This window comes from Olea europaea, chromosome 22 (assembly GCF_002742605.1).
Source record: "Olea europaea var. sylvestris chromosome 22, O_europaea_v1, whole genome shotgun sequence".
NCBI lineage: Eukaryota > Viridiplantae > Streptophyta > Magnoliopsida > Lamiales > Oleaceae > Olea > Olea europaea.
This window is the reverse complement of record NC_036258.1, coordinates 9216035-9243643: the sequence shown is the minus strand read 5'-3', so window position 1 is coordinate 9243643 and position 27609 is coordinate 9216035.

The window sequence follows — 27609 nt, the reverse complement described above, 5'->3', positions numbered from 1 at the left end:
GATTTTAATTTGGTCATTGCAATATTTTATGAAATTTTCAGATTTGACAGCTTTAAATTTAGTTTTGTTGAATTTGAAAACTATTCGGTATAATTTTTCATTATCTTTCATAATTTGGATTAAAGATAATTGAGATTTGAGAAATTTCAGATTATGGATTTAGAATTCAGATTTCGGTTAAAAAAAAAAAACCATAAGTTGGTTGCCCGGAGGGACAGCGCCGACGACAGCACTACCGCCGGCCACTGCTGCGTCACAGCAGCGACACACAGCAGCAGCGCACGTTACTGCAGTAGTGCAGCAATGCCCATACAGCAGCGCCGGGGTGCTGGGCCGATGCCATTGCAACGGTTGGCGCCACCAAAAAGAAGAAAAGAGAAATTTTTTTTAGGGTTTTCAGTTTCTCTGGATTTGGGGGCGGGGCCTCACATATAAATTGGATAATTTTAGGCCGCTACTTACAATTAGGGTTAGGGTTAGGGTTATAAAATTAAGGTTTCAGTCCCTAATATTTAAGTTATATTCAAGTTTGGGCCTTTAAGTTTTGGATTTAATAATTCAGTTCTTAAAGTTTTAAAATTAATTAATTCAGACTATTAAAGTTCTGAATTTTATAATTAAATCCCTCAAACTTTAATTATTAATTCAAATTGGCCCCCAAAGTTTATAATTAATTTAAATTGACCCCTAAAGTTTCAAATTTTCAAAATTTGATCCCTAAAGTTTTGAATTGGTCAATTTTTGGCCCCTAAAGTTTTAATTTTGTTCTAATTGATCCTCTAAAGCTTTGAATTAATTAATTATGGTCCCTAAAGTTTCAAGTTTATTAATTTCAACCCCTAAAGTTTGGAATTAATTAATTTTGCTCCCTTAAAGTTTTGAATTATTAATCCTAAGGCCCCTAAAGTTTAAAACTAATCAAAATATGCAAAATTGGTGATTCACTTTCTCAAATTTTATATCATTGCTCTTTGTGTTAATAACATCGTTACTTTCGATGGGTATGGTGGCCATCTCCGTCACACTACAAGTTGAGGGGAATTTCTCATTGTTTGGGCATGACACTTTGAGTTCTATGGGTCCTCCATCTATTTGAAAACAACATTTGCAACACTAACCGACATGAGTTCATTATTTCTAGTTTGTAAATTACGGATGAGATGAGAGTATTTAAAATTCTGAATTCTTTATAATTAACACACATATCGTTCGTCTCTTAGTTCTTATTAGGCAATAGACTCTTACGATTATCAGAGCACAGGTTGATGCATTCTCCATCTAATTGAAAACAATAATTATAATCTTAATGAACATGAATTCAATATTTCTAGTTTGCATATTATGAAATGAGACGAGTGTATTTAAAATTTTGAATTTTTCAAATATTAATACTAAACACACGTATAAGAAATCAAAAAACAAACTATAATGTTTGAGAAATATTGCCTTTAACTTTGAGAATGATAGTTTATATCGAAGGATAACTCATCTGTCGATAATAACTGAAACGAATTGTCAGAAACGACAATTTATCGCGACAGATGGGTTGCATAACTGAACTTTCGAGAAGTTTTTGTGTCGAGAATTCATAATTGTACAAAATTTCATTGTGACAAATTAAACAGTTCGCTTAAAGATTTGATACACATGCCTATCCTAGAAAAATATAATAAATAAGATAGGCTGGAATGACAAGTATAATACAATAATCAGTTTTCACAAACTAAACAAATTCAGAGAAATATGAAGTAAAAAATTGAGAGAATGTGAAATATATTTTTTAGAAAAAAAAATCTTATATAATACCGGAAAAAAAATAGAAAAAATCAAAATGCCCAAAAAAAATATAAACCCCAAAAAAATGGAGAAATCCAAATTACCTGTAAATGCACACTCTAAACAAAATCGAACCCAAAACAGAGAACAATCTAATTCACGGTCTAAGTAGTAAACTCAAAATTGATTGTACAATCTAAAAGAAAGACCAAAAAAAATAAAAATAAAATAATAATAATAACTGAACATTAATAAAAAAAACTTGAAACAAAACATTCAATTAATCTAAAAAAACTTATATATTCGAAACCTTAGCTACGATATTCTTCTTCCTTCTGTATTGATGTAATAAACGGGATCCTAATACAAGAACTTGTACTCCATATAGTTTTCAAAGAATTAAGAGAGGAAACATAGAAAGGAAGAAAAGAGAAATTTTGCAAAGAAACGTACTAGAGAGAAAAAAAAATGAATGAGTTAAAAGTTAATAAATTTTGCTCTTTATATATATATATATATATATTATTTTATTTTATTTTAATTTTTGTAAGGATTTTGAAGTACAATTTTGAGGTGATTGATTGTCACATTTTTTTCACTTTTTGTACAACTTTTTATATTGTCAACTCAAGGATGTGTATGATATTTGAATTTTTAAAAGGGGCAAAAATATCCAAAATTGACAATCTTGAAAAGACTTTTAAAAAGTGACATTTTTTTTAAATGTAAAGTCAAAATTGACTATTTTAGTAATTTCCTCTAATTTGTTTTGATGCAACTTTGTAATAATTTATCCAAAATTGAACATCTCAATGTACTCTGGGCTTCATAAAATCAATCATGCTTTATGGATGTTTTGGTGTGCATCAAGTTTGACAGTTTGTTATGTTACAAGCTATCATTTGTCAATTAAAAAAAAAAAAAAATAAATTTCCTATTAACATTTTTTTAAAAACAAAGACAATATCAAGGATGAAGTGTATAAATGAAAATTCCCTTGTAAAATAAGTTAATTTTGTTTATTTGGGGGGGGGGGGGGGGTGAAAATGGGGTTTTGGTGGACATTTTGCTTATTTGGGGGGTGATAAGTTGGATTCTGCTGTCTTTAATAAACAAATTATTGTCACGTGTGCCAACAACTTCTAAATTAATCCTACTCAATTCAATTAATCAAGAATAATTTTCTTAATTTAGCAAACAATCTTATTGACTTGCATCGATCATGACGAAGATCTAGCCCATAGATCTCATGCTATATAAAATTAATAAGAATTTTTAAATTAGTCTTTGTTTAAGAATTTCAGGGTTTATAGATTCTTAGTTTTTCACTACGATTAAATTACTAAATTCATACTTGTCCTGGATTAATTAAATCAAACAACTTATTGGTAACTTACATCCATTATGCGATTGGAATTAAAGAAAAGAGACATGTTGAGGTTAAAAAAATATTGCGTTAGAGACGAATACGATCATTTACTTATTAAAAGATCGAGACATATAACAAAATCTTAATCCTTATTTGGGCGTACTTAAAAGTGCAATTTCAACCGTTGATAACTAAAATTTGGATCGTTGCTTTTCACCAAGATAATACAACTGCTGCAGAATTGCAAACATTGCAACCGCAATTTTGGACCATTTTATGTCAGAAGGACCTTTTTGCCCTTAACATTAAATTCATTTTGCATGCAAGACCTGCATTTTCGATATTTCATTCATAACAACATTAAATTTTGCTGTCAAAAGGGGACCCATTCTGCAGTGAGTAACGGTCGATTAATAAAGCTTTTATTTGAAGATTGTTGCTTCATGACCCCCAAAGCTCAACATTAAGATACTCCATGGATTATGACAAAGAATAATTGCGTAGCTCACATGACAAACTCGGGAGAAATGCAGGAGATGGTTGTCGTGACTTCTGTTGGACGCCATAACAAAAATAAAGTCTAACAATCTGTCGATCATTTTTATTTATTTATGGTCAATTTAACGTACTAAAAATATTATTGATGATTTTGTTAATACCCTTTGTTTTAAATACGATGATCAAAGAAGAATAATTTATGTAAATAACTCTTGAAAATTAGATAGAGTTTTGACAACGAAATTTAGGAATGGCAATAAAACCCACCCGATTGGGTTGGCGGGGTGCCCCTTGAAGGGAAAAAAAAAAGATTAAAAATAATTTTATTTCTAAGCAATTCACACGTTAGAAACCCATTTTGAATTTGTATTTTATTATCTCATAATAATATAACTTGAAACTTTGAAAATGCAAAAAAAAAAAAAAATAATAATAAAATAAAATTAAATGGGACAACAAATGAGGCAAAAAGTTACCCCGCCCCACCCCGGGTTGGGGGGAAACGGAGCGGGGTGGGGGTGCCCTGCTCCGAACCCGCCCCATTGCCATCACTAACAAAATCCTATGTTTGAGCACTATTTTTCCAAAAATTTGCAGTTTTGAAGATCTATTTTAAAGTTATTAAAAACATGTTTAATTTGTTATCTTGAAAAATTATTTCACAAAACAAAAAAATTATAACATGTTTTTTTTTTTTTTTTTTGAAAAATATTTTATGACATTTTATTCCATAAAATTTGATTATTCGGTAAAAATTGAACAATTTACGCTAATATATTGTCAATTGATATATACATTTTAAAGTTGGTGAATCTTAAAATATTTTTTCTTGCTATAAAATAAAAAAATAAATTTAATTCAAATATATGAAATAAAAATAAAAATTATTGAATAAACTGAGAATAATTTTATCTGTGTTATTTAAATATTTTTGTAGAATTTTTATGTAAATAACAATTAAGAGATTGAATTATTTTTATTTTTCTAAAATTTTTTATGATTTTATTTTTTATTTTATAGAATTTTTTTGGAACTTTTATTTTTAAATTTATCGATTTTATTTTTTAAATTTATTTTTCTTATTATTTTATTTTTAATTTGAAAAATTAAAAATAGAATTTTATTTAAACGCTTGTTCACCATGTTTTGAGTGTTTTCAAAGAAATACATTCAACACGTCAAAAATACATTATGAGTTGTATATTATAAGTTTATCCATGTTTTTGAAAATGTATTTTCAAAAATATATATCAAAAATAGTAGACCAACAAATCAAATGCACCCTGATTTTTCCAAAAACTCATTTTCAACTATTATTTTTCATGAAATAATATTAAACGTAAATTAAAATATTTTTCTACTTTTTAACCACATATTTTTTAAAAAATCACTATTTCAAAACTTACTTTCTCCAAAAAAAAAAAAATTGGGTTCAAATAGCGACTTGAACTGGAACATTAGTCGGAGACAATAAGGTTTATTAATAAAGGCCTTCTCTTATATTTGTTGGGCTAATTTTGGAACTACTTACCAAGGCCCACTTTGATGCAATTTCCAAAGACTTAATCCAAACCCTAATCTTGAAGGTGGGCTACATGGCAAAACCCAGATTTATTATTGGGCTTGCATCTTGAAGGGGGATTTGAGTTTGGCTAACTTGCTGAAATTCAATTGACAAACACAAGTTATTATCTAATTGAGGCCTCGTTTGGTAGTTATTTTTTTCAAAATGTATTTCTCTCTCTCTCTTCTTTTCAACCATACATTCTTTATTAAAATAATATTAAACGTAAATAAAAAACTTTTCCTTATTTTTTAACTACACATTTCACATCAATTTACTATTCTAAAATACATTTTTACATAAAAATGTCTATCAAATACCCCTGAATTAAAACATTAAGGCAGTGTAGCAACGTTCAAAACTGCGTAAAATGTAGAGATAAAATCTCAAATCTTAAGAGTCAATATGTAGTGAGTATTTTAATTATTTTGGACCAATAAATAAAAAAAATAAAGCATGCTTTGAAAATTTATAACAACTTCATTCATAGTTTTTTAAGTTTCCAATAAAAATGTAATTCTCAAAATCATAAATAGTGCAATTGAATACTTATTTATTGTCGACAGAGAAGGCTATGTCGATATGACTGGGTTTGGACTAGGGTGAGTCTATTGTTAGATTTATTTCCTTTTATGTTAAGAAAATATAACTTTTAAAACAAAAAAATTTGAGTCAGCTTTTGCCTTAGATGCGTCTCAGGAGGTGAACATAAAAGTCAACTGTTCTCTTTCCCGCCTAGATGATTGTCGGACAATTTTTCTCTGTCCTGCATCTAACGTCCCTTTTAGAACACAACTCGATAAAATTGAACTAATAAATAAATTATTTCAATTAGAGTATCTTGTAGTACAACATATAACAAATTCTATTAATAGAATATATAAATATAGTTTGGTTGAAGCGTCTTTGGCTAAATTTGAGATTAAGTTTAACTTATGATAATTTTTTGTTGATAAATGTGTTGAGGTTTTATTTTTCTCATTTGCAAGTCAAAAAAATTACTTATTTTTAGTGAAGGAGAGGAAGATATCTATCTTATTCTCCCCTTGTTTATACCAAAATTTGTCTCAACATGGTATCAGAACAAGGTTCTTAGGGCTTGAGACCAGCGGCGGACCCAGAGACTTTGGACTGTTGGGTCAAAAATGAAGGCTTCGCCCTTCGCGGCTGCGCCGCTGCTGTTTGGGAAGAAATTGTTAGATATTTTTCATCATTTTGCATGTATTTATTTTTTTGTTTTGCGAATGATTTGCCTCCCCGACTAGTGTTTGTCTTTACGCAACAGGTCAGGTCGCGGGAGTCGAGGGGGCAGCGCCCCCCGTGGGGCTCGGGGGTGTTGCCCCTGAAAGAGAATTTTATTTTCAAAAGTCTTTGAATAGGTGCATCTATTCGTTTTGACTGCTACTTCCAACATATGTGTTCTTCATTTCAAGGGACACACATATTTGAACGGTTGCCTCAATTTCTATAAATTCTGGGCGAATTCTCGTTTGCAAAACATATTAAAAAATATTCTTCTCTCTTTCTCTTGGCATCATCAGTTCTTTTTCGAGTGTATTCTTGATTTGATCAAATAGTCACAATTTGAATTAAACGCCTCCATTGTATCCTAAGAGAGATTTTCTATCATATCCCAGTCGTGACTTCGTTGGATAGGGAAGAAACATCTCTTAAAAGATAACGTTTTTCGTGCTTTAAAGTTCATTAAGTTTTCAAATTTTCCTACATTTTTCTCATTAGAAATCGGTGGGGAGACAATGGAGTGGAGAGTGGATTATGGTCTTAGGTCTATCATCTATGGACTATGGATAATGGATTGGAGTCATTGGATCATATGGATATGGATGATAGATTCTCGGCATTGGGCTAGCCGGCTAGGAATTAATTGGAACCCCCAAATGTTCATGGATAACCGTTTAAAAAAAAAAAAAAAAAAAAAAAAACTCTAGGGTCATATGACCCCCACATGACCCCATTGGGTCCGCCCCTGCTTGAGACTGCATCTGTGTCTTCTCCACATCTACCGCCTGACCAAATTTGAAGAGTGCATCTGCATTGTCATGTCTGCATCTATGTCACCTGTTTCCGAATCTACCGTCGGGTTTGGAGTGTGTTGTGTGTTCTGCCATTGAGTATTTCTTGTGTGGGTTGTGGTTCTGTGGTGATTTCCTCATTGAAGGCCGACGAATTTGGAAGCAGAAGGAGTGTCATCACAACTGTCAAGAGAGAGAGAGACTGAGGTTTGATTCATGTTTGGCTAATTGTTTTTATTTATTTTAGCAACTATTGAGCCATTATTTTAGGCTAGTCACTTGGGATTCCTTAATTCCTATTGGTTTTACTAATATAGCATTTTGGGCCTGTTGAGGTGGGTTTAGTATTGTTGAATTATTGATGTTGGTTTGTGTGCTCCTTTAAGTTTGGACTTGTTGCTGTTGGTTTAATTCCTGTTGGTTTTATTGTTGGACTGGTTTGTTGATAATACCATGTCATCCAAGATAGATGTTTAATCTGAAAAGTTGAATGATAGTCTTTTTCCAGGGAAATGGTTTATTTAACGACTTGATTTTGGATAACTCGTTGGTCAAATCTTTAGAGAGTGATTATGCAAAGATTGATTCTACTCTCAATGATCAATGAGATCAAGAGGATGACGCAATCATTAGACTTATGATATGTAGTATTGAGCCTCATATTGGGTCTTCATCCCTCTATATGTCTACGGCTAAGCAAATTTTGGAGCTTCTCAAACATACATATTCTTGAAAAGGAAATGTTATTCGAATCTATGAGACGTGTAAGTAATACTTTGGACTTAAGAAAGGCTCTTCCAGTTTCGTTGAATATTATAATAAGCTTTTGGTTGTGTGTCAAGAGAGGAATGTGCATTAACCTCTCTCTCTCTCGATTTAAAGACTATGAAAAAAAAAAGCAAGAAGACATTGATGTTGTTACAGTTTTTGTTGGTCTTCCACTAGAGTTTAAGGTAGTTCGGGCATAGATATTAGATGGGAAAAAGCTTTCTAGTCTTGTAGAGACAATTTCTCATGTTCAGCGCCCTACTCTATCAGATAGTAAACCCAGTTGTGATTGTTCTATTTTTATTGCTCAGGGTGGCTCATTCAGGGGTGGACATAGCAATTGAAATTGATGTGATTTTAGCCCTCGAGATGGATCAGACACTAGAGGCAGTGGTCGTTTGAGAAATCGTAAACCTCAATAATGTACTCACTGTGATCGTATAGGTCACTCCGTTGATTATTGTGGAGACTTACATGGCAAACCTTCTGGATCTGCCAATCAAGTCTCATCTAATGAGGCTCGTAACCCTGTATCTGGATTAATGGATAAATCTAATTCAATACTAGAATCTGATTTTTTTGTTTATACCACGGGATGAATACGATGAGAGCTTAGATCATATACTGGCCACCTCCACTTTTATAGCCACTTTCGCTCAGTCAGGTATTGTATCTTCTCACTGTCCATTATTATCATCTCACAATCTATGGATTATCGATTCCGGAGCAAATAAACATATGACTGGTTCATCTAGTTCTCTTTTTGATTATCATCCTATTATTCCTTCCAAACATGTTACTCTTACTAATGGTTCTCGAACTAGTGTTGCAAGCTCGAGCAATGCCCATCTTAGTCCTAATCTTGATCTGTCAACCATTTTTCATGTTCCTAGCTTTCCCTTTAGTTTGTTTTTTATTTGTAGAATTACCACAACTCTTCAATGTTCTATAACATTTTATTCTTGTGTATATTTTAGGATCTCAAGATGAAGAGAATGATTGGTATAGGGAAAAAGTTGGTAGCTTGTATTATCTGGATCTTTCACTAATCTCTCCTCCTCGAGCTCTCTAGTCTTCCACTCACCCATGTAGTGGCATTGCCGTCTTGGTTGTCCTCCTCATTCCACTTTAAAACGTCAAGTTGTGAGTTTTTGAAATGTGACCTCTCTTGAATGTGAAGCGTTTCAACTTAGAAAACATCATCGTGTGTCTTTTCCTTTAAGAATTATTATTCGTGCTTCTAGTTTATTCGAGACAGTTCATGAAAAAAAATTATAGCCCTTGATCACTTAAGGCGATGTTTCTTGACAAACAAATAAAGTAAAAAAGACGTTCAGGTCAAATTCACATAAAAAATTGCCAACATGACTTGATAACAGGAAGTCAATGAAGTCGATCTCTTCCAAAAAGGAGAAAATGTATTTATCAGGTTCGGTCAAAGACTTCCTATCTCGTATAACTTGATTGTTCTAAATGAAAAATCATTTTGAGTTACTTCCATCCTTCAAGTTTTTCCTACTTTGTCAAAAATCAATTTATTAGAAATTTTGTATTTTGCGATCCAATAATGCTAAAGAATATATGTTTGCATTTTTGCATCATATCTCTCTTCTAAGGGCATTTTTCATCAAATGTCTTGTGCATATACTCCAACAAAATAAAGTTATAGAAGGCAAAAATCGTCATTTGTTAGAAATTACTCGTGCTCTTCTTTGTCATATGAATTTTCCTAAACGTTTTGGAGTAATGCTCTCCTTACTGTATGATATCTCATTAATCATATGCCATCCTCTATTTTAAACGATGCATCTCCTTTTTCTTTTTTGTTTTTCTCCTCTCCATAGTACTCGTTACCTCTTAAAGTTTTCAAGTGTATTTGTTATGTTCATCGCTTTTGTCCTGGTTATGACAAAATTAACTCTCTTTTCATGAAGTGTACTTTCCTTGATCATTCTCAAACACAAAAGGGGTATTAGTCCTTCAATCCTTCTCTAAACTTTACTTTGTAAGTGTAGATGTCACTTTTGACAAGTCCATACCTTATTTCTCTAATCATAAAATGTCTCCCGACTACAATCGAGATCCTGTTCGCTTACCCGTCCCATATCTATCAATTGGTATTTCTTTAGAACCAGAACCGTATTCGTCTACTGCAATAGAATTGTCCTCTTCTCATAGGGAACCATTTCCTTCTTTACAAATTTCTAATCGATGATCTAAGTTATCAATGCTTGTGACACCATCTCTTACCTTGCCGACTACAGATCCTACATCTATCATCTATCTTGATCCTGAGTCATTGCCTTTTACTCTTCATAGAGATAAACATACTTGTGTAACTAAACATCTTATCAGTCACTAACTTTTGAATCGTTGTCACCTTCGTTTTTCTATTTCACATCTCAATTTTCTAATGTTTTTGTTCATAAGAGTGTGATAGAAACTTTATTTGATCCTAGGTAGCAAAAGGTTATGGAATTGGAGGTAAAAGCCTTACACGAGAATAGGACTTGGGATCTGTTGGTATCAGATGGGTCTTTGTTTCAAAATTTAATCTTGATTGGACTATTGATTGCTTGAAAGCCCTATTGGTTGCTAAATGCTACACACAAACCCATGATATCAATTATGATGAAACATTATCTCCAATTGCTAAGATCTCTTCTATTCACATTTTGATATCTATTGCTGCTAACCTTAGCTAGCCACTATTTCAATTGGATATTAAAAATGCATTCTTTCATGGTGACTTGCACGAAGAGGTTTACATGTAGCAACCACCTGGATTTATTGCTCAGGGGGAGTACTAGAAATATGTTTGTAAGTTGAATAAGGCTTTATATGGGCTAAAGCAATCATGAGAGGCATGGTTTAGGAAGTTTTCTAAAGTTGTTTTGGAATTTGGTCTTCAAAGGTTTCAGACAAATCATTCAATATTTCATCCACAAACTAGTAGAGATGATGTTATCCTTATGTTTTATGTAGACGATATTATAATCATTGGTGATGATACAAATGGGATTGCCTGATTGAAATAGTTTCTACAAAAATATTTTCAAACCGAAGGCAGAGGTAGAGCTAGGATATTAGTTCAGTGTGGGCAAAATTTTATCGATGCCGAATGTCAAGTTTTTGATCATGGATTTATGATAAAAATATAAAAAAAATATTACGACAATTCACCTTTAAGAAAATGACCATATCAAGTCATAACATCACATTTAGGCCACATCAGTGCCAACAACAAAAAAGACCACACTATATACTCAAAGCATCTAATAGATATGATAAGCAAATGTACAGTTCAACAACATGCTAAGAAACAATATCAAGTTTCTGGTTAGACAGTTTCAGAATGAAATGTAATGCCTGAACCAATTACTAACACAATAAACTAGGTGCTTAAAATTAGCTAATTTTGGTTTAATTTTTATTTAACAAATTGTTGACATTTTCTCTATAAAATTCATATTATTATTCCTTGGCTTGTTCAATCATGATTAGAGTAGAAATGCTGATGTTTTGCTCCTACAAAATTATTAACTATTTCCCTTTTTGGGTACAAGGAACTTCAACTATTAGATGAAAATTTTATCTCAGAGTAAATGCAACAGAGAACAACCGACGAGTGAATCAGAAACAATCATAGCCAAAACAAGGGATAAATTATAAAAATAAAATTACAAAATATACTTGTCGCCTACAAGCTTGGATGCTTGGTGAAAATCCAGAGCAAAATCCCTTGATCATCCCTATTCCCTATCAACCAAAATCCCCAATTCCTCGCATTCCTTAATCTTCTCTGTTCGACAGTGGGAAGAGGAGGTTGAGTCTGAGCGGCGGCCGCGGCGACAGCGGCAGTGGGGAGACTGGGTGGGAGGAGTAGGCTGGTTGGCTGGTGGAGCGGAGAGTCGGAGACAGCGAACGGGCGAAGAGCGAACGGCTGAAAATCGAAAAGTAATTGATTCAATCGAATGGGGAAAGGTTGTAACTTGGTCATGGGTGTATCACGTATGTGTTGATTGGGCTAATGAGTTACCGGGCTTCGCTTCTTGACTAGCTGGACGGGAATTAACGTTTAAAAAAATGTTTGGGCTATGGGGTTTGGCCCAAAAGTAGGTCACGGGTAGGTATCAACTTGTTACAAAGAAAATATGTACTTGAATTTTTAGACGAGATAAGTTTTCTTGGAACTCGTCCAGTTGATACCCACATGGATTCTAGTATGAAGTTTTTGAAGGATGAAGGAGAATTGTTTAGAAAATCAGGAAAATATCGTCTTTTGGCTGGAAAATTGAATTATTTTACTATCACACAACCTGATATTTCCTATATAGTTAGAGTCATTAGTCAATTCTTGGATAATTTTCGAGTTTCTCATTGGAAAATTGTGATGTGCATTCTTTGATATTTGAAAAATACTCTAGGCCTTGGATTATTGTATAAGTTGAATGGACATATTAGAAGAAGCGTTTATAAATACAGACTTGGTAGGATCTTCGTCAGATAGACAATCCACTATAGGTTTCTGTACTTTTTTTATGGTAATCTTGTCTCTTAGTAAAGTAAGAAACAAATTGTAGTAGCAAGATCAAGTGTAGAAGCAGAATATAGGATGATGGCTCATACTACTAGTGAGTTGACATGGTTGCAACACTTTCATCAAAAAATCAGTCTCTCACCTTCTACCTCAATTCCAATGTTTTGTGATAATCAAGTTGTTCTACATATTGCATCTAATCTAGTCTTCTATGAAATAACCAAGCACATTAAAGTTGATTATCACTTTGTTTGAGACAAAATAGAATGATAAAATATGTACACCATTTCCGAAACAGGAGATCAGCTTGCTAATATATTTACAAAGTCAGTGAATGAAAATCAATTGAGGTTTCTTTCTTCCAAGTCGGACTTACAAGATATATATGCTCCAACTTGAGGAGGAGTGCTAAGAAAATAAATATATTAGAATAACATAGATTAGGGAAGAGTATATTTGGGTTTATTTTGTTTACATATGTGTATCTATTTCTATATGTGTCCTCTTGATTTCAATATATAATGAAAGTGAAGGAGACGAAGAAATCTATTTGATTCTCTCCCGTGTTTATGCCAACCTTTGTCTAAACAATCATAAACTAGGAATTTCTTTATATTTTAGAAAATTCTTGAAATGACCTTTGGACATCCTAGCAGAGCGCGGAAGCTTCTATTGTTCAGATGAACAATTGAACACTTGTAAAAAGATGATGGAGCTTTCTTCCTTGTTGTACCTTTAGTGTAAGAACTAATAATAGGGTTTGAACAAAATGACTCAAGGAAACAAAGATAAAATAGGTTGTGAAAAACTAGACTGTCATGCCAAGCATGCGTTTGGAGTATTTATAAATTGTCGTGTAATCACTAGACGATTATTGTCCAGCTGTCTAGTGCAGCATATCCATCCACCAAACAGTTTTCACCCATGACTTGAGTGGACAGCTTTCACCCACCAGAAGATTAGTGGGATTAATGATAACCATCAAACAGTTATCAATCAATTAAAAATTATTTTCAGACAGTTGAGAGTCATGATGATCGATTTATCATAGCGATAGTTGTCAAGCACAGTGTATCATAACCAAAATCAAGACAACATAACGGTAGTCGGTCTGCCATAGTTGTAGTTGAGCTAGCACAATAATAGTCTGTCTACCATAATAGTAATTATTCTGCTGTAGTGGCAGATGGGCTAACATAGCAGTAGTCGGTCTACTATAGTGACAGTCACGATAGCATAACAGTAATCGCTCTACCATAATAGTAGTCAATGTAGCATAACGATAGTCATTCTACCATATTAGCAGTTGGACTACTATAACGGCAATTGGTCTACCATTGTGGAAGTCAGGGTAGCAAAGTAATAGTCGCTCTGCCATAGTGAAAGTCATGCTAGTATTGTGGTAGTCGGTCTACCATAGCAAGGGTGGGGCAGCATAGTGTAAGTTATCTACCCAATTTCCTTCACTTAGTTTGCCATCGTCATTTATACAATACAGCATCACTAGCCCCTCTACCTCTTATTGATGGTCATTGTTAAGATGTAGTGTCCTTACTCCTCTAAGTCAATTATTTTTATGTCTAAAATGATTCTGGCATCCTCTTCAAAAGAAAGCGAAGGCAAAAACGAGATAGAGAGCGATTTGACATACTCATCTTCGGATGGGCCAATCAATGACATGTTGACCATCCAGCATCCAGCCATGTCATTCGTTGGTCGATCGACCAGCCCCCTTCACGAGGTCAATCATTTTTCTCCATTAGTCTATAGTCCAACCACTTTCGTTGATTTTCATGTCTTTCAACCAAATTTTTCCAAAAACAACATTGGTTCTTCTAAGTACCCGAACCAAAATTTTGAAATTTGGTAAGAACCAACGGGTAATGTGGTTGATTTCTTTCTTAGAAATCATTTTTGACATGCGTTCAATTTTCTTCCAATTTTTCTTTTTATTTGGTAGATGAGCCATCATATTTGCATACAAAAACTATTGAACAATATATCGAGTTTAGGAAGCTTATTCTTTGTCCCTTCCTTTTGTTTGCTAGCCTTTCAATATTAAATGATGAACGTGTGGTTGATCACATAATAGTCAATCGCTAATCATTACATCATATTGTAGTCATTCGTCGACTGTTATACGGTAAACTATTGACTGCCATGTGGTACGCAACCTCGGTTAGCCAATTTTAGTTCCTTTATTTCAATTGATAATATTTTACCTTTAATGGATGTTTGGTTTATTGCTTGCCGACTAATCTCTTGAATACTTTTCAAATGTAGAATATGAGACATAGTTATCTTAGGACTTCACTATTTTTTACTTTTGAATACTAACCATTAGACCGTAGAGCAATTTAGAGCTAATCAATTTTTTGATTATATTACTCACTGCTGGGCTGTAGAGTAATTCTGAGCTGACCAATATTTTGGTATTGTTGCTCACCACTAAATCGTAGAAGGATTTTGAGATAACCAATATTGTTTCTCATCACTTATCAAGTCATGCAACCTTGAAGTGTAGAGCGTTAGGATTAGTGATTTTGAGCCTTAACCCCTTTTTTGGATTTGAAAGCCCATCATTAGACCATAGAACGATTTCGAGCTAATCGATTTTTTGGTTTTATTGCTCCCTGCTAGACCGTAGGACGATTTCGAGCTAACTAATTTTTTAGTATTGTTTGTTCTTCTTTTTTTCATCGTTTAGCCCTTTGAAGGATTTTGATGTGTTGAGCACTTGTCAAGTGATTTTGAGCCTTAACCAATTTTCTAGTTTTGAAAGCTTACCACTAAGGGTGTAGTGCGATTTTGAGCTTATAACCAATTTTCAATTTTTTTGCTCATTGCTCAGCCTCTCCGACTATTTTGATGTGTTAGACAAAGTTTGAACCACGATTCATACAAAAAAACCTCAACAATTGTAGATCAAGTCCATGCATTTAGATAAATTTTACTTAGATTTAGGGACTCAATAGGCACATTGGGATGTCCTAGTAAGGTGAGCCCTTCCTTAATGTTCTCACCATTCGTCACCATGTAAACTTTTCATTGAACAATGTTAATAATTACAAGAGGATAGAACTAGTAGCCGGCATTACATTCGGAAAATCATTTACTTCTTAGCAACTACATTTACAAAGAAAATAGAAAGATATCCTAATTGATTTTTTTTTTTTAAACTCACCACTAGGATGCTTACAACCTAGCTCATTGGATGGTCAAACAACATCATGACTAGTGGAGAGTCTTTAACTTTTATGCTATCAAAATAGCATTTTCTCAAAACTTGTTGATCACACATCAAACCATTCGACTGGTAGGAAACTTCATGACCTGGTGATTAGCTAAAGGGACAGCATTGGTAACATTTAATAGTGGTCAACTGTAGATTGCATTGTATGCCATGGGGATTTTGATAACCAACAAGCTCATTAGGATTACCACATTTGTTAGATAAATGCGTCGCATCATCGGGAGTTCTACAATTCATTAGAGTATCATAATTGCCCCTTCAAAACCTTGTAGGGGATGTTTATAATTTTCAATTTTTTTGGAGAAACTTTCAAACCCAAAATTACCTCCTAGGTAAGAACATTCACTACACTACCACTCTCAACCTGTATTCTCTTGATGTTAAAATTCGCTATATCATCGACGACTACCAAGGCATTTCATGAGAGCTTGTTACATCAATCAAGTCTTCCTCATCAAAAGTAATATTGTGATTGAACCTTGTATTCTTATAAATATAACAGACCCCAACAGAGCTTGCATAGCTCTTTCTAGTTGAATTTGAATATTCTTCTGTCACTATCCTACTGATGATCACATTTATTAGCCCAATCCTAGGTGAGAGACGATCAACCTTTTCCTTGCCTCGATCATGTTTTACATACTTAGTCAAGAGACCTTATCTCAAAAAGTGCTCGATCTCTCTTTCAGGTGTATGCAATTTTCCGTTTCATGTCCTCGATCTTTAGAGAAATGACGTTACTTGCCTTTATCCTTCTTGCTAGTAGACACAACCATTAGTTTTGGCCAAACAAGTTTTCTTATGTCTCGTATCTCCATTAGTAACTTAGTCTTCTCGCCTTTACCTAGTAGATCACTCTGGCACATACTTCTTACTCACGTGCTCATTTTTTGCTTATTTCTATCAGTGACTTTACGCCCATCATGTAATTTTTCCTTAAAAGTTTCTTGCTCCCACCCTTCTAGAAGGTTTTTTGTGACCCTCTCTGCTTCATCTGCATCTATATACTTGTCTTCCTTCTTCAACCAGTCGTGCATCGATTTCAGGTAATTTTTGAAACAGTCATCTTAAATGCTCCATTTCGCATCCTGTTCGTCAATGCGATAACTACACCAGACATTTGAAGGCCCTTTATGCCAAGTGTAGCTAGACTAAATCTAGCCAAGTAATCTTGTAAAGGCTCATCTTTTTCCTGGACAACTTGGACCAAATCGATGACAGTCTTTCACTTTTTCATGCTATTCAAAAAATAGGCCAAAAAGCTCCTGGATAGCTCATCGAAGGTTCTAATAGATCGAGTGCTAGAGTTGCTACCCAGTCTCTAGCCTCTCTCCATAGTGTTGGTAGAAATGATTGACATATCACTACATCTAAGGTTGAACATAGTTTCATTCTCAAACAAAGGTCCGTAAGTGGTCAAGCAGGTCTGTAACTCCATCATATGCCTCTATCATCGGCTATTTAAAGCCTTTTAGCAGAAGGACTACCATGATCTCGGGTGCAAAGAGGTTTTCTTCTTCCAAAACCATCTGTCTGCGTCTATCCCTTCTCTTAAACAACTCATCATCTATCTTCTGGGCCATCATTTCTTTCATTTTACATTTCAAGTCTATCATAGGATGTAGAACCTAGAGATTCGTGATTTCATAAGCCCAGAAGTTTGCTATTGCTGGCTGAATAACTGGGAGGACAATCGAGTGTGCCACTTGAGATGGTTGTTCACATATAACCTTAGAAGAAGTTTAGGGTGGGACGGTCATTCTATGAGTTTGGCTTCGCAAAAGAGTCATCAGGGTAACCAATTGAGTCTCTAGAATGTTAAATTAACTCTGCATCACAACTGAGGCGATGATGATGGGTCTTGATCCCTAGAGGTAAATTTTGACTCCGTTGTATTTTCAACCAAGGGCATATCACTTCTAATTCGTCTTCTTCACATAGCTTTTATGTTCAATAGTTTTTTATAGGCGAGGCCAACAAAATGATATTGACATGACCTTTGGACTCCTTAGAAAAGTAAAGAAGCTTATGTTGTTCCAATAAGTAATTGAACACTTGCAAAAAGAGGCTGGGGCTTTCTCATCCATTGTACCTCTGGCATAATAAGGTTTTGAACACAATGACTTAAGGAAATAGAGATGATATGTTGAGAAAAACTAGATCCCACACTTAGCATGCATTTGAAGTATTTATGAGTAGGGTTGGCAATGGTTCGGTTCGACCAAAACCATCATCGAACCACCAATTTTTTTATCATACCATAATCGCACCATAACCACACAAGTCAGTTTGGGTTGTTAATAACCATGAAAATAAATTATTTTTCATATGTCCAACTGTCAAATTGAAAAAAAGTCAATGAAAACAAAAACATAATATTAAGCCAATGTAACAAACAACATCGCAAATGAAAATGCAAATAATATCTCAATTCTCAAATACAAAATCCGAATTTTTAACAAACAATATTATCAACATAACAAAGCTAAACAATATCTTTGTCCCTTGATCTTTGTGCATCGAATTTGATTCCTACTCAATTACTCAAAAGCTCAAACTTCAATTCATATTCAATCTTTATTCTTCTCCACAACTCTTACTAGCATAGGTCAAAACTCAAAGTTGATTCCTATATAGTAAATAAGAAATGTAAATAGAGTAATAATACAACCATAGTACCTAATCCAGAATGGTCTTAACTGAAGATTTAAACAAAAAAGTACCTCTTCGTCAACATCCTTGTTACCAAGCCTTGCACAAGTTCCGGAGTATGATAAATGAGCGAAATTTTCTGCACACAATAGAGAAAACATTAGCAATAAAAAAAAGTGCATGAATAACAAATATAAAACAATAAATTCTACCACGAATATCAATCCAAAGCCAATCTCGAGTACACATTAAAGCTTCTAAAGTATTCAGGTGAAGCCTATTTCTATGTAGACTCACAAATCTACCACTTGTATTAAATGTTGACTCGGATGCAACAGTAGATACTGAAATGGCTAATATCTTTCAACATTTTGTAAAGTTGGATACTTTATTAAATTTGCTTTTCACCATGTCAATAAATCAAAACCATCCACCCTTGGTAATACTGGCTCATTTAGAAAAACATCAAACTCTGTTTTTATATAATTAGCAGTAATCGAAAAGTTAACAAATGTATCAAAACCAGTCATGCGAGAATGTTTTCCAACAATAGTATACAACTCTAATTGTGAAGATGATGAAGACAGAGATGTATTTTCTGTCGAATGATGTGGTCTCTTGTACTCTTTGAGCAACTTATGACAAAATGCTCTAACATTTTCAACCTCTTCCTGTGCTCATTTAGAAAAAACATCAAACTCTGTTTTTATATAATTAGCAGTAATCCAAAAGCTAACAAATGGATCAAAACCAGTCATGCGAGAATGTTTTCCAACAATAGTATACAACTCTAATTGTGAAGATGATGAAGACAGAGATGTATTTTCTGTTGAATGATGTGGTCTCTTGTACTCTTTGACCAACTTATGACAAAATGCTCTAACATTTTCAACCTCTTCCTGTGCTTCATCTCCAAAGATCAAAGGGAAATAGTATTCAACTAGTTTCATCTTGTATGTAGGATCCAATATAGTTGCAATAGGTAGAATTCTATGCATGCCACTCCAATATTTGTCAAACTTTTCCTTCATACTTGACGCCATCCATTTGACTTCATCATAAGATGACGTGCTCCAATCACGGATTGTAAACTTTATGTCACAAATATTTGGAAAGTACAGATTAACAGTAGGATATTTTGTACCTGAAAATAATTCAGTCACTTTATAAAATATCTCCAATTTATCACAAATTTCCATAGCCAAGTAATATCACTCTCATTGGGTACACTTTTGTATTGAAGCTTTCTTTGCCTTAGACCAGGAAAAAGTTATTTGTAAAGTAAAGCAGTAAGAATCATTAGATACGCAGAGAAAACTTATCTAACATTATGTTAATCATAGCGTCATTCATAGTGCAATTATCAACAGTCAATGTGGACAATTTCTGATCAATATTCCAATCAAATAGACAACAAATTAACACAGTAGATAGTGATTCAACGATGTTGGGACAAGAGACATATACAAATCTGTATGGATAGTGAAAAAAGTTCGTAAAATAACATAAAACTTTAGAAGATATACGAGAGTAGCTTAAATTCTATTTTATAAAACTATTGTTTCTCAAAATTCAGCTTTGAAGCCTCCAAGAATCATCTATGTATTGTGCGGTGATAGCCATAAATCCCTTCTTTTGATTGGATGTAAGTAACTGCTATTCTACTATTGGTCCCCTCTAACAACATTATTTTCATTCTCTCGTAATCATAAATTGAAGGTAGAATGTGTTAATCTTACTAGGACATCCCAATGTGTCTATTGAGTCCCTAAATCTAAGTAAGATTTATCTATATGCATGGACTTGATCTACAATTGTTGAGGTTTTTTTGTGTGAATCGTGTTTCAAACTTTATCTAACACATCAAAATTTTCGGAGAGGCTGAGTAGTGAGCAACAAAATCGAAAATTGGTTATAAGCTCAAAAATCGCACTACAGCCTTAGTGGTAAGCTTTCAAAACTAGAAATTTGGTTAAGGCTCAAAATCACTTGACAACGCCCAACATATCAAAATCCTTCTAAGGGCTAAGCGATGAAAAACAATAACAAAAAATTGGTTAACTCCAAATTACTCTACGATCTAGCGAAAAGCGATAATAACAAAAAATTGTTTAGATCAAAATTGCTCTACGATCTAGCGAAATGCGATAATAACAAAAAATTGGTTAGCTCAAAATCTCTTTACAATCTAGCGGTGAGCAACAATATCAAAGAATTGGTTAGTTTGAAATTGCCTTACGGTCTAGCAGTGAACAACAATACCAAAAAATTAGTTAGCTCGAAATCGTCCTACAATCTAGCAGGGAGCAATAAAGCCAAACAATCGATTACCACAAAATCGTTCTATGGTCTAGTGATGGGCTTTCAAATCCAAAAAAGGGTTAAGGGTCAAAATCACTAAACCTAGCGCTCTACACTTCAAGGTTGCATGACGTGATAAGTGATGAGAAACAACATTGTTTATCTCAAAATCCTTCTACAATTTAGTGGTGAGCAACAATACCAAAATATTGGTTATCTCAAAAACCTGTGATGCTTTCAGGATCGTTGAAGGTAACAGTTCTTGCAAGGGGCATTTTTTCAGGCATTTGGTGTGGTTACTACAGGGCGTACTTTGACCTTGTTTGGTCAACAGTAATTCCTCGGTAGAATTTTGGGAACTAGGAGTAAGGTTCAGGTGTCGCCTATGGACGCCGTGCAAAGGATGATGGTTTTTGGTTATGGAGAGTTTTGGTTACTATATTAAGGAGTTTGACTATTTCGATGCTGATGGATTTATTTCTCGGGTAGAAAAATTTTGAAGTTTCGTTCGTCGCATCGAAAATTTGAGTCAATGTAGAGATTGTTAGGTTTGTGCCTCAAAATTTAGGTTTAGGGTTTGGAATTGTGTATTCGACTTACACTTGGAAAGAATCAAATTGTATCTAAAAATTAAGGCAAGAAAATCGGACTCCTAGTGTGCTAGTCTATGCGACCGCACGGTGAGACACCTTGCGGTCGCACCCGGTATGCAGTGACATACCGGGGCCAAATTTTCCCTTCCATGCAACTGTATGGGGGAGATCCATGCGGTCGCATGGTTCGACTGGTTCGACCTTGAGGGGACGCCGCCAATTTTCGTTTACGTGATTTTTTGAACTAATTTCCATCTTTCACCTATTTCTAGGGTTTGGCTCGTGTGCTATAAATATAGGTCTCCTCTTTCAATTTAGGTTAAGCATTATTGCTGATTTGTATTCTTTCTCTCCATATTGTCATGAAATAAAATCATCGTTTCTCTACTTAACTCTCTTTTGCACTTTACTTTAATCTTATTTCATTTTTGTGATCTTATTATATATTTTATTCAACGTCATTAATCTCAATTCTTGCGTCTCCTTTGAAATCAACAGTAAACTATAATCTTTGTCCGCTTCATGAATTGCTTATAGTAGAAGGAAAAGAGAAAACAAAATTCTTAGTATGATAATCTTCATGTTCAGCTTATAAGCGCTAATTGCAAATGGGAGTGCAGAACAAAATTATCCTTTTGAAAATCTCATTTCGAACATTTCAATAATTAGAAAATCTTGTTCTTAATCATATTTTCATCCAAAATTATTGTTAACGTACTTTAAAATAAGGGTCAAATATTTAATTACATTTTTACAGTATTACTGACTTAGAAATACAATGGAGAAATGAGTATTTTTACTCTATGTTAAAACAAATAAATAAACAAATGATAAAATTGAGAGGAAGCATAGTCTCGGACAATTTACATTAATTTAAGAATAAAAATGCAATGAAAAATGTTCGAAACGTAAATGTGATAATGTGTAAAAATTATAAACCTTTTATGCAATTAAAATGTAATATAATTATTAAAAATTCTGGCGTTTATATATTTAGCCATATTATAATGTTTCGATCGTTGGCCGAATTTCGAAAACATGGACAGAAATACCTATGCAATCGTTGTGAAATTGCAAATTGAAAACTTAAGTTATTTGACAAATTTGTCCCTACGAAGTAAATTGAAAATTACAATCAAAACTCGAGGTAAAATATTATTTCTACCTAATTAACCTAATAAAAATACATTTATAATTTTGATGATGTCTCATGTATCAAACATGATTTTTTGTAATTTCGAAAAAATGGACAGAATACCTATGCAATCGTTGTGAAATTGCAAATTGAAAATTTAAGTTATTTGACAAATTTGTCCCTACGAACTAAATTGAAAATTACAATCAAAACTCGAGGTAAAATATTATTTCCTAATAAAAATACATTTATAATTTTGATGATGTCTCATGTAGCAAACATGATTTTTTGTAATTTTGTAATGCTTAGCTAAAATTTTAGTCACTAAGACGTAGATGAACTCATTACTATGAAATTTTAATATAATTTCAAAATATTAAAAATAGATATTTGTTTATCTTATATGATTGTCATAGTTGATGTTTTTCAATTGCGTTGCTATCATTTGAATTGACGTGTGATTTTAATCCATTCTTTCGTACTTAAATATTTTACGAAGATATGGAAAAGTCATATGTAATGCCAGGTTTAGTTTTACTCAGGGACAAATCTAGGATCAACCAAAAATAAAAAATAAAAAATTGTAGGGATAATAGTTAAAAGAAATTACACCATAAAAAAAAAGAGAAAAAAAAAAAGAAAAAGGAAGGCAATTTTACACTGAAGTGAGACTATTGAACAAAAGAGGAACATTGTCCAAGAAAAATCCAAAAGTGTTGGCATTGCCTTGAATTGTGTTAAAATGGATTAATGAAGGGGATTCGAAGTCTTAATACATGCCTTTAATTGGCTTACAATGCTTCTTAATTAGTTGCTTATTTGATTAGTTTAAATAATTAGTTAGAAAAATCAATAATTCACAAATTGGCTATTCAATTAGAGTTAGTATTAATTAGAACTAGATTAAATACTTAGTTCCTGATGGAATGATACTTCATTCAGTACTCTCTTACTTGATTACGATATCATGCACTTGCAAATATAATGAACAATAATATTTAATTACAATACATACAACTTGATTGACATGCAATATGTGTAAATTGAATATTATCTTTCATTTTTTATGTAGGTGTCATTTTCGAATTTTTCCACTACCCTAATGTCATTTACCCTCAATAAATTTGATGGGACTGAGTGCTTTTGAAATTAAACAATTATGCCAAGTTATAGGTTATTTGGATTAAACCGAATGACTCCATGACAGCAAAAAGCTTATTAGGGTGGTTTTAATTTTATATTCAATGGAACTAGTCCTTATCAGAAAATTAATGACTCATCGTCTTCTTTGAGATTATTTCTGTTCATATGTAAAAGGGCTTTTTATTGTGTCTTGTAATTTAATCTTAAAAAGTCAACATATCGTTAAGAAGAATAGTATAAAAATCTTTGAATCTTAATTAGCCTTCTCATATAAGACGTTTGTCAGATAGTGACTCTTATGAGAACACTAATCTTGCATTTCAATTATTGAACTTTGGACAAATTAAAATTGCTTGTTTTAGCTTTAGACTAATCGACTTATGTATTAAAGCTTTTTGAGTTATATTATTATATTAATTTTTAAATTTTTTCCTTCTATTTTAAAAGATCAATATTATTAAGTCCTAACACCTTCACTTTTTTAATGTTTAACGATCAATAGAAGTCCATGATTCTTTGTTATCCATTTGTCTTCTTAGTCGTTCTCAAAAAATTATCTTATGCACTTCCACTAAATAAGTCATTTTAGAAAATAATCGAATCAAAACCAACCCTCGAAAGCAAATAATATTATATTCCCTCCACAATAATAAATGCAGGTAGGGCTTTAATGGTTGGTCTACATTTCGTTATTATAAGTTTAGTGGATTCTCTTTCAAGGTAATGCACTTTTAGTTGGTTTCTTAGTGTAGAGATGCTAATTTGCAAGTGATGGCATATGTGCATAATCTTGGAAAGGGCAAATAAGAACAAAAGTAACTAAATGCTAAAGGATTTCATTGAAATTCATTAAAATCTCAATTGGGTATCACCTTAATTTTAATGAATGTTATTAAAATCTTAATTCAGAACACTTGAATTTTAAAAAATAAAATAAAATAAAATAAAATTCATTTAAAATTTCAATTGGTGACAATTGAAGTTTATTAAATTGGGTAAATTGTAATTCTTGGAAGTAACGGGACCCATCACACTGGACCTTAGCTTTGGAATGTTGTGCCCTTTTTTTAATTAATTATTTAATTATCCACACCCCGTGAATTCACGTGAAGAGGGTCCTCCATATAACTATACCTTGAAAAACCTTCTATTATTATTTGGTCGTTGTATAAATTATCTAAGTTCATTACTTCTCTAAGTTTAATGAAAAGGCTTCATTCCAATCCACTCTCTAAAATATGAATCTTTTTGAACCTCGACTTCTAATATTATTACATGTTTTTTTTTTTTATTTCAAGTGCATATACGATATCATAAGAAGTAATATAGTAGATATATGGGTCCAAATGATTGTTCACACGAAGATTGTTATTTACTTTTTGATTTACTATTCCTAGTTAATTTCCTAAATTATTTAATTATATTAAATTTAGCTAAAAGTAAACAATAACTCAAATTGGGGCTTTAAAGTAAGAGAATGTTAGGACTCAAAATTTTATTAAGTGATCATCTTTAATTCACATATCAAGATTCATTATTATTGTAGTATTTGATCAAGTTCCTCTTAATTAATCAATTTTCTTGTCTTGAATTCAAATTATTACTATTTAACTAATTCAATTCATCATAGATCTATATGTGAATCCTATAAGCATTAACCAAATGCATTAAAGTTCTAATAATCCTATTAATGACCGCGATTACCAAAAAAACGTATCTGTACATTTTTATCTAAATTATCGAATTTTACTATATGGTCGAAATATATAACTTGCCTCTCGGATTGTTACAAATTCATAAATTATTGAATTAGTGGCCAATTAATCCAAAGTATTAAAAACCAAAAATAAAAATGAAAAACTAAATTTCTAAAATCTTGAAAATTGAAATAAGGCATCATACCTTATATTGATTGTCATAACTAATGATTTAGCTATTCATGCTAATGAAAGAAAACAACAACTGAAAAATAGAGTTCATAACTGAATTTTGAAATCTTGACAAAGAAAAAATCCGTTCTTGCACCAAGAATCTTCCTTTCCAAACTAAAATCTTGAAAAACTCTAATTTTTCCCCCTCTATGATCTAGATGTTCTATGTGTTCTTTTATCTACAAATCTCAAACGTAGATACAAATCTTGAGAATTTAATGAATTTGGATATGTAATTTAGCAACAGGATTGCATCCTTAGTCTACCCCTTGTTTCTACCTCAAATATGTTATTTATAAAGTTAATTGAGGTCTTAAACATACCCAAAAGTGATAGAACTTGAAATTTGCGTCATAATAGGACTTTTTGATTTTTTTTTTACTTTGAGGACCTCTATACAATTGCACCATAGTTTGGGGTGTGATCATACAATATGTAAAGTTTGGGCTCTATCTGTAAATTCCACTATCAGACCTCTCAATTAGCCAGTCTATCACGTCGGTCATTGAACCTTCATTCTGTGTGTTTTGGTCATTGAATAGTTTTATTCGTCCAACCCAAGTCCTTCAGTATTTACTTGATAGATCCTTCAATTTTCAAATATGACTACTTGGTCCTTGACTTCCAGAATGTATCCAACTCTAATCCTTTTATCAAATCTTGCTCCTTTTAGTTTCTTTACATCCAATGCAATGTTTTCTCCTAAAAAATAAACATTTAAAAGCATTGGATGGTCAAGATAAGTGTGATATTTAAACTTATCAAATATATTTATTATTATAGTTTTGATGTCCTCGTTTTACCGGACAGTCATTGAAGAAGTGCTATGTACTTCTACGGCCATGACAAACACCGATGCTCTTTCCTCTCATCCTGGACAGGAATCAAACACAAATATCATCTACCGTTCTATTAATCTCACCAATTATACCAGTATCTTACAACAATTTACAGAGAATGGGGAATAAAAAATAATCAAGTTTCGGGAGAAACTTATTTCACTTAAGACTGATGTGGGCTAGTCGAATGCTGCTGGTGGAGTTGAGTGTGGCGTCTATCAACAGAGGTGAGGGAACTTAGTTTTTCATAATTTCTTTCACTTATAGTTTGGAAGGAAACTTACTTAAAGCTTGGAATGAAGAAAGAAACTTACGTTTTTCTGATGGATTTTTGGGGGTAAATTATGCCGTTTAGGAGGAAGCCCAAACTTTCGCAGCTGATAACTTTGGGGAAAAATTTAGAACACAACCCACATGACCGAGGTGAAGATACCTTGATGTTGTGGACTTACACGACGGTCGAAGTTGGAGAAGGGTGCGGCACACGGTGGTGAAGATGAAGGAGGCAACTTCACTATGTGCGGCTTTTGGTCATGAAGATGAAGGAGGCGATTTCACCGTGTTCGATGTTTGGAGATCTGTGCACATTTCAAATCGTCGGGCGGAGGATGAAAACGATCACGGCGCCGGAAGAGATGAAGGGGATGATTCCTAGGGTTTCGACTTTCAATCGTGCTTGATGGGAATGAAATGGGAAGCTTTTCCATCTTTTTTTTTTTTTTTTGCCTTATAAACCTCCTCTGCCACGTCATTATGTGCACGTTCGGTAAACTTATATTTCGGTACGTCTAGCACGACTGTTTACAGAATATATAGATAAAAGAGAAATATTTTCAGGAACTATTTTTAGTCTATACAATATACACGACTATGGTGACCTCGAATTAAGGATTTGATACGGCTAAGTTTTCTACTTTTTGTGATTCTAATGATTCACGCCAACACTCCCCATTCAAGTTGGAGCATAAATATCTCTAATGCCCAACTTATCAAAAGAGTCATGAAAAAGTTCTTACTAGAAACTGTATGTCTTTGTGAGTATATCTGCCAGTTGGTCTTCCGATTTGACAAAAGGAAATCGAATAATCTTCTCAAGATTCTTCTTAATGAAATACCAGTCTATCTCCACGTGCTTTGTTCAATCATGCTGGATAGGATTTTGTGAGATATCGACGGCAGCTTTATTGTTACAAAACAAGTTCATCTCTATGCCG